Source organism: Scyliorhinus torazame, chromosome 24 (assembly GCF_047496885.1).
Source record: "Scyliorhinus torazame isolate Kashiwa2021f chromosome 24, sScyTor2.1, whole genome shotgun sequence".
NCBI classification, from domain to species: Eukaryota; Metazoa; Chordata; class Chondrichthyes; order Carcharhiniformes; family Scyliorhinidae; genus Scyliorhinus; species Scyliorhinus torazame.
Window position 1 is genome coordinate 46,882,472 of NC_092730.1, and position 16,584 is coordinate 46,899,055.

Sequence of the window (16,584 nt, forward strand, 5' to 3'; positions counted from 1 at the left end):
GTGATCAGATTCCGAGAGGAGGGTGAAATCCTTTCACTGAGTTTCAAGCTCACAGTGCGGTTGAGTGTCTTGAGTTACAGGAAGATACAGACGGGATGGTCAAATGGGCAGAAAAGTGGCTGATGGAATTTAAAGCTGTAAAATGAGATGTGATCATTTGGTAGGGGGGGTTTCACAGTAACTTCATTGCAGTGTTAATATAAGCCTACTTGTGACAATAAAGAATATAATATTATTATTATAGGATTAATGTGAATGGCCTGACACTGGGAAGTCCTGAGGAACAAAGGGACCTTGGAGTGTTTGTCCAGAGATCTCTGAAGGCAGGTGGGCAGGTTAGTAGGGTGCTGGAAAGGCATATGAAATACTTTATCAATCCGGGCACAGATTACAGAAGCAGAGAGGTCATGGTGGAGTTGTATAGAATGTTGGGGAGGTCACAGCTGGAGTACCGTGTGCAATTCTGGTCACCGCATTTTGGAAATACGTGACTGCATTGGATGGGGTGCAGAGGTGATTCGGCAGGATGTTGCTTGGGATGGAACATTTAAGGTATGAAGAGAGGTTGTATAGGCTTGTTTTTTTTCGCTGGAACAGAGAAGACTGAGGGGTGACCTGATCGAAGAGTACAAGATTATAATGGGTATAGACAGGGCGGATAGGGAGCACCTGTTCAACTCAGTAGAAGGGTATGTCACGAGGGGACACGGTGTTATTCTGTGAGTCTGAAACTGTTACAGATCAGGTCTTGGAGGTATGGCTGCTGTAACTTACTCTGAACATGTGTTTGAGAATAATCCTGTATCTGTCAGGCTTCGTGACTCACTGTGAGGATGGGATTGAGGATGTGACCTTCAATCTCTGGGACTGTTTATAGATTTGCATTCATTCCACGTAAATTTCCAGCACAGAAAGAGACAACTGATGTGGGAGGTTTTAAGCAAACAACGTGAGCATTTAATATCAGAACACAATTGTGAAAGATAATGTAACCTTCAATCTGATACTGGATTGCTCTGAAAGTTTAACTCAGGTTGTACACATTGATTTGATCTCTGACACTCCGTCTGATTCGGAGTCAGAATTTTGACATGAATGTAAAATGGACCACAGTCTGGAATCGCTACAGTGTCTTCCATCTGGAACAGAGTGAGTGAGGATTTTGTAATAGTTTACAAGTTACAGCTCAGTTCATAGACATCGAAATGAGATTGTATGTTTTATTTTCATAAATTGGGTGAGTTTTAAACGAGAATCAGAGTTTGTATCTTTGTCGCTTTCCACATATCTCAATCTGAGAATGTAGCAGATATTTGGGTTTGCAGCTAATGTATTTGTGAGGACACACTCTGGGGATTTGTGCAGCCACTTCTAAACCCCCTATTGCGCGATGTGACTGGTATTTAACTCGAATCTCAGAGTACATTATTAAGGTTAATTGTGTAACTTTTAACCGGCAATCACGTCAGTTTTCTCTGATATTTATTATTTCACTAAGGCTGCACTATTGTGGATCTGATACAGTGATGATGAGAGTGGGTGAGAATTTGGACTGGGATTTATGAGGCCCCCGTTAGGGTGACATGGACACAGCGTCTGTCTCTCCTGCTGTTTGATTGATGGGTTGAAAATATGTCTCTGGATCTATTTCTGCTGCCGGAGACTGTGGAACTGATGACCTGTCTGTGTCTCTTTGCTCTGTCAGTGACAATGTGTGGGAAGGAGCTGGCGACACTTTCCCCTGTAACTTGTGTGGAGGAAACACCACATTTATTCATCTTCAGAATATTCTGGTATTTGTCTGTGGAAACAAATTATATTTTAAATCTCAAGTACAGTCCGGGAGAAGTTACAGATTTCATCAGTTTAATACCAATTAATAATCATTGAAACCGCTTTCTGTATCAACAGTAAGTCTCCAGCTCTGATTGGTTAACACGTGTCAATTCAATAACTAACCAATCACAGGGGCAGGGAGACGACATTGTAGGATTTGATTGGCTGATGTTTTCAAATTCCAAAATCCCGCCAATTTCACTGCAGTGAAATCTTCAGGAAATGATTTGAATCTCACTTTGTGATCGGTTTATTATATTTTGCCGTCCCAGTTTCCAGGCGCTATATTAGGAACAGTTTGAATTTGTCAACCTCTTATCTGTAACCGGCGGTAATAACACCCCGTTCATCAATTTAAAACGGAGCAAATCTCAGCTCACTGGGAAAACAGGATTCATGTAGCGGCGCCCAGATCACCCCAGAGGAAAGATAAAAAAACAATTTGGTTAATTTAACTCACCAGTTGTAAAATCTGAATATGGTTATTAAACTTAAATAATTCCCTCCTGAAATTGTGTTTCTCCTCATTGTCCGTCACAAATACCGGACTGGGTTTAAAATCCGTTCTGAATTCAGTTTGATTCTCTTCTGTGTGAAACTGTCTGTGACGGGCGGGTACGAAGCCACATTCACAACATTCTGGAACGGGACAAATCTCGATCCTCCACAAAGAGATTTATCATCAAGTCAATGCGGGAAACGATGGTGCAGCTTTTTCAAAGAGATTGTGGGTGGCTCTTAAAAGAGCCGTTGTGTTTGGGGTGGTTTTCAGTCCATTGTGGAGTTTTACTTGGAGCTGGTGTACTTGGTCACCGCCTTTGTCCCTTCCGACACGGCGTGCTTGGCCAGTTCCCCGGGCAGCAGCAGGCGCACGGCGGTCTGGATCTCCCGGGAGCTGATGGTGTGGCGCTTGTTGTAATGGGCCAGGCGGGAAGCCTCACCCGCGATGCGCTCGAAAATATCGTTGACGAAGGAGTTCATGATGCTCATGGCCTTGGAGGAGATGCCGGTGTCGGGGTGAACTTGCTTCATCACTTTGTAGATGTAGATGGAGTAACTCTCCTTCCTCGACCTTCGCCGCTTCTTGCCGCCGGTTTCTTAATGACTTTCTTGGCTCCCTTCTTGGAAGCTGGTTTCGATGTTGGTTTCTTCTCGTCAGCCATCGTCAATTTCACCCAGAAATAAAGCAAACCCCTTCCGAGCTCTGATTAAATAGACAGGGCCTCACATCTATGCTAATGAGGAATGGGGAAAGGAATGATTGTGATTGGACATTGTGAAAATGTGGACAGCCAGTTATGTTCTGCTTATTTAACAACAGACCAATCACATTTAGGATTTTCTACCAATCAGAAACCTTCTTACTACAAACAGGCAATCCATTTCAGAAAGAATGTCCCCAGTCCCAGTTTGTCAATGTGTAAAGATCCAACGGGAAAAGTCACCTAGCTGTCGGTGAGAGGGATTGTGCGGCAGTCTGGGATTCCTTCAGGAACTGTGAGTGTCTTGTAATATATGAGTGTGTGGGATTTACTCACTCTCTGAATACTGTGTGTGAGTGTGGGATTTACTCACTCTCTGAATACTGTGTGTGAGTGAGGTATTTACTCACTCTGATACAGTGTGAGAGTGTGGGATTTACTCAACTTCTGATATAGTGTGAGTATGGGATTTGCTCAACTTCTGATATAGTGTGTGAGTGGGATTTATTCACTCTCTGATAGTGTGTGGGATTTACTCACTCTCAGATACACTGTGAGAGTGTGGGATTTACTCATTCTCAGACACTGTGTGAGTGTGGGATTTACTCACTCTCTGATACAGTGTGTGAGTGTGGGATTTACTCACTCTCTGATACAGTGTGTGATGGTGGGATTTACTCACTCTCTGATACAGTGTGTGAGTGTGGGATTTACTCACTCGCTGGTACAGTGTGAGAGTGTGGGATTTACTCACACTCAGATACAGTGTGAGAGTGTGGGATTTACTCACTCTCAGATACAGTGTGTGTGTGTGGTATTTATTCACTCTCTGATAGTGTGTGTGGGATTTACTCACTCTCAGATACAGTGTGAGAGTGTGGGATTTACTCACTCTCAGATACAGTGTGAGAGTGTGGGATTTACTCACTCTCAGATACAGTGTGTGTGTGTGGTATTTATTCACTCTCTGATAGTGTGAGTGTGGGATTTACTCACTCTCAGATACAGTGTGAGAGTGTGGGATTTACTCACTCTCAGACACTGTGTGTGTGTGGGATTTACTCACTCTCTGATACAGTGTGTGAGTGTGGGATTTACTCACTCTCTGATACAGTGTGTGAGTGTGGGATTTACTCACTCTCTGATACAGTGTGTGAGTGTGGGATTTACTCACTCTCTGATACAGTGTGTGAGTGTGGGATTTACTCACTCTCTGATACAGTGCGTGAGTGTGGGATTTACTCACTCTCTGATACAGTGTGTGTGTGTGGGATTTACTCACTCTGATACAGTGTGTGAGTGTGGGATTTACTCATTCTCTGATACAGTGTATGTGTGTGGGATTTACTCACTCTCTGATACTGTGTGTGAATGTGGAAGTTACTCAGTCTCATGTAAATCTGTTATCGTGTGGGGCGCAGTGGTGCTGAGTGAGTGCTTATTAAGGGGAGTAAATTTTTAAAAAAATTACTGTTGGGGGTTTGCAGCTGAATCCGGTCGGAGTGAGGACAGAGTGACTGCTGGGTAAGGAGTAAAGATTTAAATTGTTTGTGCGGGCCCATAACAGCTGATTGCTGTTATCGTGTGGGATGCAGTGGTGCTGAGTGAGTGCTTGTTAAGGGGAGTAAATTTTTAAAAATTTACTGTTGGGGGTTTGCAGCTGAATCCGGTCGGAGTGAGGACAGAGTGACTGCTGGGTAAGGAGTAAAGATTTAAATTGTTTGCGCGGGCCCTGACAGCTGATTGCTGTTATCGTGCAGGGCGCAGTGGTTGCTGGCTAAGTTTTTTATTTTTACCTGTATTGAAATTGGGCGGTTCGCATCGTTACCAACGACAAAGGTAAGAGAAGGGTCGGGGATTTAAAACAGGAATTTCGGGAGCTAGGGTGGAAGCTGAGAGCCACGACAAACCATGTTGTCATCTCTGGTTTGTGCCGCTGCCACGTGCTAGCGAGTTGATGAACAGGGAGAGTGTGCAGATAAACACGTGGCTGCAGGGATGGTGTATGAGGGAGGGTATCAGTTACGTGGATAATTGGAGTACATTCTGGGGAAGGTGGGACCTGTACAGACAGGACGGTTTGCACCTGAACCAGAGGGGCACCAATGCCCTGGGAGGGAAATTTGCTCCGGCTCTTCAGGGGTGTTTAAACTAATTTGTCAGGGGGATGGGGAAACAAGCTGTTGTCCAGAAGCCAGTGTTGAGAGTAGTGAGATACTGAGGAGGGTATCAAGGTCGCAGGCGTGTACCGGTAGACAAGAAGGTGGGTTGAAGTGTGTCTACTTCAATGCAAGGAGCATCCGGAATAAGATAGGTGAACTTGGAGCGTGGATTGGTACCTGGGACTACGATGTTGTGGGCAATACGGAGACATGGTTTGAACAGGGACAGGATTGGTTGTTGGAAGTTCCGGGGTTTAGATGTTTCAGTAAGAGCAGGGAAGGTGGTAAAAGAGGTGGAGGAGTAGCATTGTTAATCAAGGATAGTTTAACGGCTGCAGAAAGGCTGTTCGAGGGGGATCTACCTACTGAGGTATATGGGCTGAAGTTAGAAATAGGTAAGGAGCGGTCACGTTGTTAGGAGTTTTCTATAGGCCCCCAAATAGTAATAGAGATGTGGAGGAAGAAATTGCAAAACAGATTATGGATAGGTGTGGAGGTCACAGGGTAGTTGTCATGGCTGACTATAACTTTCCAAATATTGGTTGGAACCTCTATAGGTTGTGGCAGTTTTTGTACAGTGTGTGCAGGAGAGTTTCCTGACACAATATGTGGATAGGCCGACAAAAGGTGGGGCCACATTGGATTTGGTACTGGGTAATGAACCGGGCCAAGTGTTAGATTTGTTTGTGGGAGAGCACTTTGGTGATAGTGACCACAATTCGGTGTCTTTCACTATTGCAATGGAGAGGGATAGGGCCATATGGCAGGGTAAGGTTTATAATTGGGGGAGGGGTAATTGTGATGCGATTAGGCAAGAATTAGGGAGCATAAGATGGGAACAGAAACTGTCAGGGAAAGGCACAAATGAAAAGTGGAGCGTGTTCAAGGAACAAATACTGCGTGTCCTTGATAGATATGTCCCTGTCAGGCAGGGAGGAAATGGCCGTGTGAGGGGACCATGGTTCACAAAAGAGGTTGAACGGCTTGTCAAGAGGAAAAAGGAAGCGTATGTAAGGATGAGGAAACAAGGTTCAGTTGGGTCACTTGAGGGTTACAAGGTAGCAAGGAAAGACCTAAAGAAAGGGCCAAGGAGAGCTAGGAGGGTGCATGAGATGTCCTTGGCAGGTCGGATCAAGGAAAACCCCAAGGCTTTTACTCTTATGTGAGAAATAAAAGAATGACCAGGGTGAGGTTAGCGCCGGTCAAGGACAGTCGTGGGAATCTGTGCATGGAGTCAGAAGAGATAGGAGAGGCGTTGAATGAATACAAGGAGAGGGGCCATGTTTTTGAGGATGAGAGCGTGATACAGGCGGGTAGGCTGGAGGAGGTAGATGTTCTAAGGAAGGATGTATTAGCAATTTTGAAAAACCTTAGGGTCGACAAGTTCCTCGGGCCGGATGGGGTAAATCCTAGGATTCTTTGGGAGGCAAGGGATGAGATTGCAGAGCCTTTGATCTTTGGGTCCCCATTGTCCACGTTGATAGTGCCCACTGACATAGAATTTACAGTGCAGAAGGAGGCCATTCGGCCCATCGAGTCTGCACTGGCCCATCGAGTCTGCACTGGCCCTTAGAAAGAGCACCCTACGCAAGCCCACACCTCCACCATATCGCCATAACCCAGTAACCCCAATTTTGGACACTGAGGGCAATTTACCATGTCCAATCCACCTAACCTGAAAATGAAATGAAATGAAAATCACTTATTGTCACAAGTAGGCTTCAAATGAAGTTACTGTGAAAAGCCCCTAGTCGCCACATTTCGATGCCTGTTCAGGGCGGCTGGTACGGGAATTGAACCGTGCTGCTGGCCTGCCTGGGTCTGCTTTAAATGCCAGCGATTTAGCCCAGTGTGCTAAACCAGCCGCTGCACATCTTTGGACTCGGGAGGAAACCGGAGCACCCGGAGGAAATCCACGCACACACGGGGAGAATGTGCAAACTCCGCACAGACAGTGACCCAAGCCGGGAATCGAACCTGGGACCCTGGAGCTGTGAAGCAATTGTGCTAACCACTATGCTACCGTGCTGCCCCTGCCCATGCCAGAGGACAGGAGAGCAGCGAATGTTGTTCCTCTGTTCAAGAAAGGGAATAGGAATGACCCTGGTAATTATAGGCCGGTTAGTCTTACTTCGGTGGTCGTTAAGGTAATGGAAAAGGTCCTGAAGGATAGGATTTATGACCATTTGGAAAGATGCAGCTTAATCCGGGATAGTCAACACGGATTCGTGAAGGGTAAGTCTTGCCTCACAAATTTGATTGAATTCTTTGAGGAGGTTACTAGGTGTGTAGATGAAGGTAGAGCAGTTGATGTCGTATACATGGATTTTAGTAAGGCGTTTGATAAGGTTCCCCATGGTCGGCTCATGAAGAAAGTAAGGAGGTGTGGGAAAGAGGGAAATTTGGCCAATTGGATAAGTAACTGGCTATCACATAGAAGACGAGGGGTGGTGGATGGAAGATTTTCAGGATGGAGACCAGTTACCAGCGGTGTACCACAGAGATCAGTGCTGGGTCCTCTGCTATTTGTGATTTTTATCAATGACTTGGAGGAGGGGGCTGACGGGTGGGTCAGTCAATTTGCTGATGACACCAAGATTGGTGGAGTAGTGGATTAGGTGGAGGGCTGTTGTAGGCTGTGCTGAAAAATGTCAGATGGAGTTTAACCCTGATAAGTGCGAGGTGATTCATTTTGAATGTGGATTACAGGGTCAACGGCAGGGTTCTGAGGGATGTGGAGGAACAGAGAAATCTTGGGGTTCATGTCCATAGATCTCTGAAGGTTGCCACTCAAGTGGACAGAGCCGTGAAGAAGGCCTACAGTGTGTTAGTCGTTATTAACAGGGGGCTTCAGTTTAAGAGCCGTGGGGTTATGCTGCAACTGTACAGGACCCTGATGAGACCACATTTGGAGTATTGTGTGCAGTTCTGGTCTCCTCACTACAGGAAGGGTGTGGAAGCATTGGAAAGGGTTCAAAGGAGATTGACCAGGATGATGCCTGGCTTGGAGGATCTTATGAGGAAAGGTTGAGCGAGCGAGGGCTTTTCGCTTTGGAGTGGAGGAGGATGACAGGCGACTTAATAGAGGTTTATATGATGATGAAGGGGATAGATAGAGCGGACGTTCAGAGACTATTTCCTTGGGTGGATGTAGCTGTTACAAGGGGGCATACCTATAAGGTTCAGGGTGGGAGATATAGGAGGGATGTCCGAGGTAGGTTCTTTACTCAGAGAGTGGTTAGGATGTGGAATGGACTGCCTGCTGTGATAGTGGAGTCGGACACTTCAGGAACTTACAAGCGCTTATTGGATAGGCACATGGAGCACACCAGAATGACAGGGTGTGGGATAGCTTGATTTTGGTTATGAATAAGGCTCAGCACAACATTGAGGGCCGAAGGGCCTGTTCTGTGCTGTTCTATGTTCTAAAGTGTGTGAGTGTGGGATTTGCTCCCCCTCTGACAGTGTGAGAGTGTGGGATTTACTCACACTCTGATATAGTGTGTGAGTGTGGGATTTACTCACTCTCTGATACAGTGTGTGAGTGTGGGATTTACTCACTCTCTGATACAGTGTGTGAGTGTGGGATTTACTCACTCTCTGATACAGTGTGTGAGTGTGGGATTCACTCACTCTCTGATACAGTGTGAGTGTGGGATTTACTCACTCTCTGATACAGTGTGTGAGTGTGGGATTTACTCTCTCTGATACAGTGTGTGAGTGTGGGATTTACTCACTCTCTGATACAGTGTGTGAATGTGTGATTTACTCACACTGATACAGTGTGTGAGTGTGGGATTCACTCACTCTCTGATACAGTGTGAGTGTGGGATTCACTCACTCTCTGATACAGTGTGAGTGTGGGATTTACTCACTCTCTGATACAGTGTGTGAGTGTGGGATTTACTCACTCTCTGATACATAGAACATAGAACAATACAGCGCAGTACAGGCCCTTCGGCCCACGATGTTGCACCGAAACAAAAGCCATCTAACCTACACTATGCCATTATCATCCATATGTTTATCCAATAAACTTTTAAATGCCCTCAATGTTGGCGAGTTCACTACTGTAGCAGGTAGGGCATTCCACGGCCTCACTACTCTTTGCTTAAAGAACCTACCTCTGACCTCTGTCCTATATCTATTACCCCTCAGTTTAAAGTTATGTCCCCTCGTGCCAGCCATATCCATCCACGGGAGAAGGCTCTCACTGTCCACCCTATCCAACCCCCTGATCATTTTGTATGCCTCTATTAAGTCTCCTCTTAACCTTCTTCTCTCCAACGAAAACAACCTCAAGTCCATCAGCCTTTCCACATAAGATTTTCCCTCCATACCAGGCAACATCCTGGTAAATCTCCTCTGCACCCGCTCCAAAGCCTCCACGTCCTTCCTATAATGCGGTGACCAGAACTGTACGCAATACTCCAAATGCGGCCGTACCAGAGTTCTGTACAGCTGCAACATGACCTCCCGACTCCGGAACTCAATCCCTCTACCAATAAAGGCCAACACTCCATAGGCCTTCTTCACAACCCTATCAACCTGGATGGCAACTTTCAGGGATCTATGTACATGGACACCTAGATCCCTCTGCTCATCCACACTTTCAAGAACTTTACCATTAGCCAAATATTCCGCATTCCTGTTATTCCTTCCAAAGTGAATCACCTCACACTTCTCTACATTAAACTCCATTTGCCACCTCTCGGCCCAGCTCTGCAGCTTATCTATATCCCTCTGTAATCTGCTACATCCTTCCACACTATCGACAACACCACCGACTTTAGTATCGTCTGCAAATTTACTCACCCACCCTTCTGCGCCTTCCTCTAGGTCATTGATAAAAATGACAAACAGCAACGGCCCCAGAACAGATCCTTGTGGTACTCCACTTGTGATTGTACTCCATTGTGAACATTTCCCATCAACCACCACCCTCTGTCTTCTTTCAGCTCGCCAATTTCTGATCCACATCTCTAAATCACCCTCAATACCCAGCCTCCGTATTTTTTGCAATAGCCTACCGTGGGGAACCTTATCAAACGCTTTGCTGAAATCCATATACACCACATCAACTGCTCTACCCTCGTCTACCTGTTCAGTCGCCTTCTCAAAGAACTCAATAAGGTTTGTGAGGCATGACCTACCCTCCACAAAGCCATGCTGACTATCCCTGATCATATTATTCCTATCTAGATGATTATAAATCTTGTCTCTTATAATCCCCTCCAAGACTTTACCCACTACAGACGTGAGGCTCACCGGCCTATAGTTGCCGGGGTTGTCTCTGCTCCCCTTTTTGAACAAAGGGACCACATTTGCTGTCCTCCAGTCCTCTGGCACTATTCCTGTAGCCAATGGTGACATAAAAATCAAAGCCAAAGGTCCAGCAATCTCTTCCCTGGCCTCCCATAGAATCCTAGGATAAATCCCATCAGGTCCCGGGGACTTATCTATTTTCAGCCTGTCCAGAATTGCCAACACCTCTTCCCTACGTACCTCAATGCCATCTATTCTATTAGCCTGGGGCTCAGCATTTTCCTCCACAACATTATCTTTTTCCTGAGTGAATACTGACGAAAAATATTCATTTAGTATCTCGCCTATCTCTTCAGACTCCACACACAATTTCCCATCCCTGTCCTTGACTGGTCCTACTCTTTCCCTAGTCATTCGCTTATTCCTGACATACCTATAGAAAGCTTTTGGGTTTTCTTGATCCTTCCTGCCAAATACTTCTCATGTCCCCTCCTTGCTCGTCTTAGCTCTCTCTTTAGATCCTTCCTCGCTACCTTGTAACTATCCATCGCCCCAACCGAAACTTCACACTTCATCTTCACATAGGCCTCCTTCTTCCTCTTAACAAGAGATTCCACTTCCTTGGTAAACCACGGTTCCCTCGCTCGACGCCTTCCTCCCTGTCTGACCGGTACATACTTATCAAGAACACGCAGTAGCTGATCCTTGAACAAGCCCCACTTATCCAGTGTGCCCAACACTTGCAGCCTACTTCTCCACCTTATCCCCCGCAAGTCACGTCTAATGGCATCATAATTGCCCTTCCCCCAGCTATAACTCTTGCCCTGCGGTGTATACTTATCCCTTTCCATCATTAACGTAAACGTCACCGAATTGTGGTCACTGTCCCCAAAGTGCTCTCCTACCTCCAAATCCAACACCTGGCCTGGTTCATTACCCAAAACCAAATCCAACATGGCCTCGCCTCTTGTTGGCCTGTCAACATATTGTTTCAGGAAACCCTCCTGCACACACTGTACAAAAAACGACCCATCTATTGTACTCTAACTATATCTTTTCCAGTCAATATTTGGAAAGTTAAAATCTCCCATAATAACTACCCTGTTACTTTCGCTCATATCCAGAATCATCTTCGCCATCCTTTCCTCTACATCCCTAGAACTATTAGGAGGCCTATAAAAAACTCCCAACAGGGTGACCTCTCCTTTCCTGTTTCTAACTTCAGCCCATACTACCTCGGCAGAAGAGTCCCCATCTAGCATCCTCTCCGCCACCGTAATACTGCTCTTGACTAGCAGCGCCACACCTCCCCCTCTTTTGCCTCCTTCTCTGAGCTTACTAAAACACCTAAACCCCGGAACCTGCAACATCCATTCCTGTCCCTGCTCTATCCATGTCTCCAAAATGGCCACAACATCGAAGTCCCAGGTACCAACCCACGCTGCCAGTTCCCCTACCTTGTTTCGTATACTCCTGGCATTGAAGTAGACACACTTCAAACCACCTACCTGAACACTGGCCCCCTCCTGCGATGTCAAATCTGTGCTCCTGACCTCTATACTCTCATTCTCCCTTACCCTAAAACTACAATCCAGGTTCCCATGCCCCTGCTGCATTAGTTTAATTATCCTGGAATATTGAGCTTCCAATCCTTCCCCTCTCCCAACCGTGATACAGTGACAGCAAATACATCATAACCCCATGTTCTCACTTCATCTGCCTTGTTCGTCTAACTCGCAATCTCGCTGTGATATAGAACGCATACTTACTGTTTACTGCTAAGTTAGTGTGTGTGAGTTTTATCCTCAATGTCTCTGTGATATATAATGCATATTTTACTCCTTCCTGCTCAGTTACTGGTGTGTCAGAGTGAGAGAATGTGTGTGCGTGTGTTTTATTTTCAATATCACTCTATGATATTGTTGATCTCCTATTTTCTTTCTCTGTCAGTCTGGCCTCAATAAAAGTTGAGACGGATTCGCACGTAAACAGAAGTTATTTATTTAGCTTGCAAGCTTTATCATCTTACAGAATGTAACAGGACGTCCTGCCTCTTACACTCCAGAAAACGACTGAACTAACAGACAAAGGAATCTCTGCAAAATCAGTTCAAATGGTATCAAGTTTCACATACTCGACGGACATAGGTCAGCCTAGGTCCCTCCTGACCTGTTTAATCCATTCTGATTGGCTCACTTCCAATCCCTTTCTCTGGCCCCTATCAATGCATCCTCACTCTTATAGACACACCTCTTCCTGCTTTTTCCATGCGGTCCCAAATTCCTTTGTCCCTAACTGCAAAAATCAAAGTGGCTTATTTCTACATTACATTAACTAGTATCTCTAAAGTAACTATTTTATATCACATTCGTCAATATATAAGACGTATTTTACTGCTTACTGATCAGTTATTGATGAGTGAGTGTGTGTTTCTATGTGTGAGAGAGTGTGAGTGATCGCATTAATGTGTGTGAGAGCGAGCGCGCGTGAGAGCGAGCGCGTGTGTGAGAGCGAGCGCGTGTGTGAGAGCGAGCTCGTGTGTGAGAGCGCATGCGCGTGAGAGCGAGCGCGCGTGTGAGAGCGAGCGCGCGTGTGAGAGCGAACGCGCGTGAGAGCGAGCGCGTGCGTGAGAGCGAGCGCGTGCGTGAGAGCGAGCGCGTGCGTGAGAGCGAGCGCGTGCATGAGAGCGAGCGCGTGTGAGAGCGCGAGTGCGCGTGTGAGAGCGAGCGCGTGTGAGAGCGTGAGAGAGTATGTGTGTGTGTGAGCATGTGTGAGTGTGAGCATGTGTGAGTGTGAGCATGTGTGAGTGTGAGCATGTGTGAGTGTGAGCATGTGTGAGTGTGAGCATGTGTGTGTGTGAGCATGTGTGTGTGTGAGCATGTGTGTGTGTGAGCATGTTTGCATTTTACCCTCTATCTCTCTTTGATATATTGCACATATTTTCCTGTTCCTGCCCAGTTACTGGTGTGTGTATGAGAGAGTGAGTGTGTGTTTTACCATCATTGTCTCTCTGTGATAGATGATGCATATTTTACTGCTTTTTACTCAGTAACTGTTGTGTCAGAGAGTGTGAGTATCAGAAAGTGTGAATATGAAAGAGTGTGTGTGTGAGGGAGCATGTGCAAGTGAGTGTGTCAGTCTGTGTGAGGGAGTGTGTGAGTGTGAGAAATAGTCTGCAGGAGTGTGAGTGTGTGGGGGGAGAGAGTGTGTGTTTTACCTTCATTGTCTCTCTGTGATATATAACATATTTTACTGCTCAGTCACAGGTGTGTGAGTGTTTTATCCTCACTGTCGGTCTATCAAAAATAACATATTTCACTGCTCAGTCACTGGCGTGTGTGTGAGAGAGAGTGTGTGTGTGGGGAGAGCGCGTGTGAGCATGTGTTGTACCCTCACTGTCCCTCTGTGAAAACAGCAAGAAGTCTTGCTGGAGAGGGATAGGGCCATACGGCAGGGCAAGGTGTATAATTGGGGGAGGGGGGAACTTCCGGTTGCGGCTATGCGGAGCTAAGTTGCACATTCGGCGGCTCCCGCTAAAACGGACTTTTGGGCTCTTTTCAATGCCCCCAACAGCACTTTTTCGATGTTTCCCGGTGTGGGAAGGAGTCTACAACAGCTCCCCATCAGTATATGGCTTCAACTAGGAGCGGGGCGAAAAAAAAGGTGGTGGTGGACCCGAAGAAGGTGCGAGGGAAGAAGGACAAAATGGCGGCGGGCGGAGACCAGGCAGCGTGGATGCAGTGGGCGGAAGAGCAGCAGGAGGGTATCCAGCGCTGCTTCAGAGAGAATAAAATGGACCTGCTAGAGACGATGAAGGCTTCTATTGATAAGCTGCTGGAGACACAGACGGCCCAGGGAGTGGTGATCCGCGAGGCTCGACAAAAGATCTCTGACAATGAGGACGAGATCTTAGGCCTGGCAGGAAAGGTGGAGGCGCACGAGGCGCTGCACAAGAAATGGCAGGAGCGGTTCGAGGAGATGGAGAATCGGTCGAGGTGGAAGAATCTGCGGATTCTGGGCCTCCCGGAGGGGCCGGACGTGGGGGCCTATGTGGTCACCATGTTGAACTCGCTGATGGGAGCGGGGTCCTTCCAGGAGCCCCTGGAGCTGGAAGGGGCCCATCGAGTGCAGGCGAGGAGGCCCAAGGCTAATGAGCCTCCGCGGGCGGTGCTGGTGAGGTTCCATCGGTTCGTCGATCGGGAGTGTGTGTTCAGGTGGGCCAAGAAGGAGAGGAGCAGCAGGTGGGAGAACGCGGAGGTTCGGATATATCAGGACTGGAGAGCGGAGGTGGCGAAGAGGAGGGCCGGGTACAATCGAGCGAAGGCGGTGCTGCACAGGAAGGGGGTGATGTTTGGCATGTTGCAGCCGGCGCGACTGTGGGTTACCTACAAGGACCGGCACCACTATTTTGAGTCTCCGGAGGAGGTGTGGGCCTTTGTTCAGGCCGAGAAGTTGGACACAGATTGAGGGTCGGGACGGGCGATTGGGGACTATGGTTGATATGCTATGTATCTTTTTGTTTCGAGGGGGGGGCTTTTGTATCGCTCCGGGTTTCTTTTTCTTTGTGTTTTTTCTCTTTTGGGTCGGAGAAGGTGGCTGGGGCGGGTTGGGCACTGTTTTGGTTGGGTTGGTCGGGGGGGGGCTCTTGAAGGTGAGATGGGGCTCCGCGGGGGAGGGGAGGCCCGAGTCAGGGGTGAGGGGACAGGGCCTGTAAAAGGAGCTGCGTCAGAGGTGGCGGGGCCTGGTAGGTGGAAAGCGCGGGCTTTTTCCCACGCTGAAGACTGGAGGGGGCAGGGCCGGGGCGGGGAAGCGAGGGTTGTTTTCCGCGCTTAGAACAGAAGGGGGAGGGGGAGAGCCTATGGATGGGGACGGGAGAGGAGGGTGTGCCACACAATGGGAGGAGTCGAAGGAGAGGCGGGAGTGGCCGGGGTCAGCAGGAGACAGCTGACTTGCAGAAGTGCAATGGGGGGAGTAAATCAGCTAGGATGGGTCCTAACCGGGGGAGGGGGGTTGAGTGGGGGGGGAAATCGAGCTGCTGCTATGGTCAAGGAGGAGCTGGAGAGAGTGGGGGTGGGGGGGGACTAGACGGGGGTATGCCGCTGTGAGGAACGGGCCGGGTGTGGGGTGTGGGCACGTGGCTGGCCAAGGAGGGGCCATGGCTAGTCGGTGGGAGAGGGGGGCGGGTAGCCCCCTGATCCGGCTGATAACCTGGAATGTAAGGGGACTGAATGGGCCGATTAAGCGGGCCCGCATGTTCGCACACCTGAAGGGGCTCAAGGCGGATGTGGTTATGCTTCAGGAGACACACCTGAAGGTGGCAGACCAAGTAAGATTGAGGAAAGGGTGGGTAGGTCAGGTGTTTCACTCGGGGCTGCATGCCAAAAATCGAGGGGTGGCGATCTTGGTGGGAAGGAAGGTGTCGTTTGAGGCGTCGAGCATTGTGGCAGATAATGGCGGCAGGTACATGATGGTAAGTGGTAAGTTGCAGGGAGAGAGGGTGGTACTGGTCAATGTGTATGCCCCAAACTGGGACGATGCGGGTTTTATGCGGCGTATGTTGGGTCGGATCCCAGACTTGGAAGTGGGGGGCCTGATAATGGGGGGAGACTTTAACACGGTGCTGGACCCGACACTGGATCGCTCCAGGTCTAGGACGGGTAGGAAGCCGGCGGCGGCGAGAGTGCTGAGGGGGGTTTATGGACCAGATGGGAGGAGTGGACCCTTGGGGATTTGCAATGCCGGGGGCTAGGGAATTTTCATTCTTCTCACATGTCCATAAGGGTTATTCCCGAATCGACTTTTTCATCTCGAGTTGGGCGTTGATAGCGAGAGTAGAGGATACTCAGTATTCGGCAATAGCCATTTAGGACCACGCCCCGAATTGGGTGGACTTGGAGATGGGGGAGGAGAGGGACCAGCGCCCGCTGTGGCGCTCGGAGGTGGGGCTGTTGGCGGACGAGGAGGTGAGCGAGTGGGTCCGAGGAAGTATAGAGAGGTACCTGGAGACCAACGCCAACGGGGAGGTCCGAGTGGGGATGCTATGGGAGGCACTGAAGGCGGTGGTGAGGGGAGAGCTGATCTCCATTAGGGCCCACAAGGAGCGGAGGGAGTGGGGACAG

General features: G+C 48.2%; 2 long non-coding RNA genes across 2 annotated transcripts in view; one reads left to right on the forward strand and one right to left on the reverse strand.

Moving 5' to 3' along the window:
- Positions 1 to 930: 930 nt before the first annotated feature.
- LOC140400047 (uncharacterized) overlaps positions 931 to 16,584 on the reverse strand; it is a 35,062-nt gene continuing 19,408 nt past the window's right edge. The window contains exon 2 of the long non-coding RNA XR_011938003.1: positions 931 to 1,801. This is a non-coding gene — a long non-coding RNA (uncharacterized lncRNA). The remainder of the gene's footprint in view (positions 1,802 to 16,584) is intronic.
- Positions 3,091 to 16,584, forward strand: part of LOC140400048 (uncharacterized) — a 28,787-nt gene continuing 15,293 nt past the window's right edge. Inside the window, exon 1 of the long non-coding RNA XR_011938004.1 lies at positions 3,091 to 3,333. This is a non-coding gene — a long non-coding RNA (uncharacterized lncRNA). The remainder of the gene's footprint in view (positions 3,334 to 16,584) is intronic.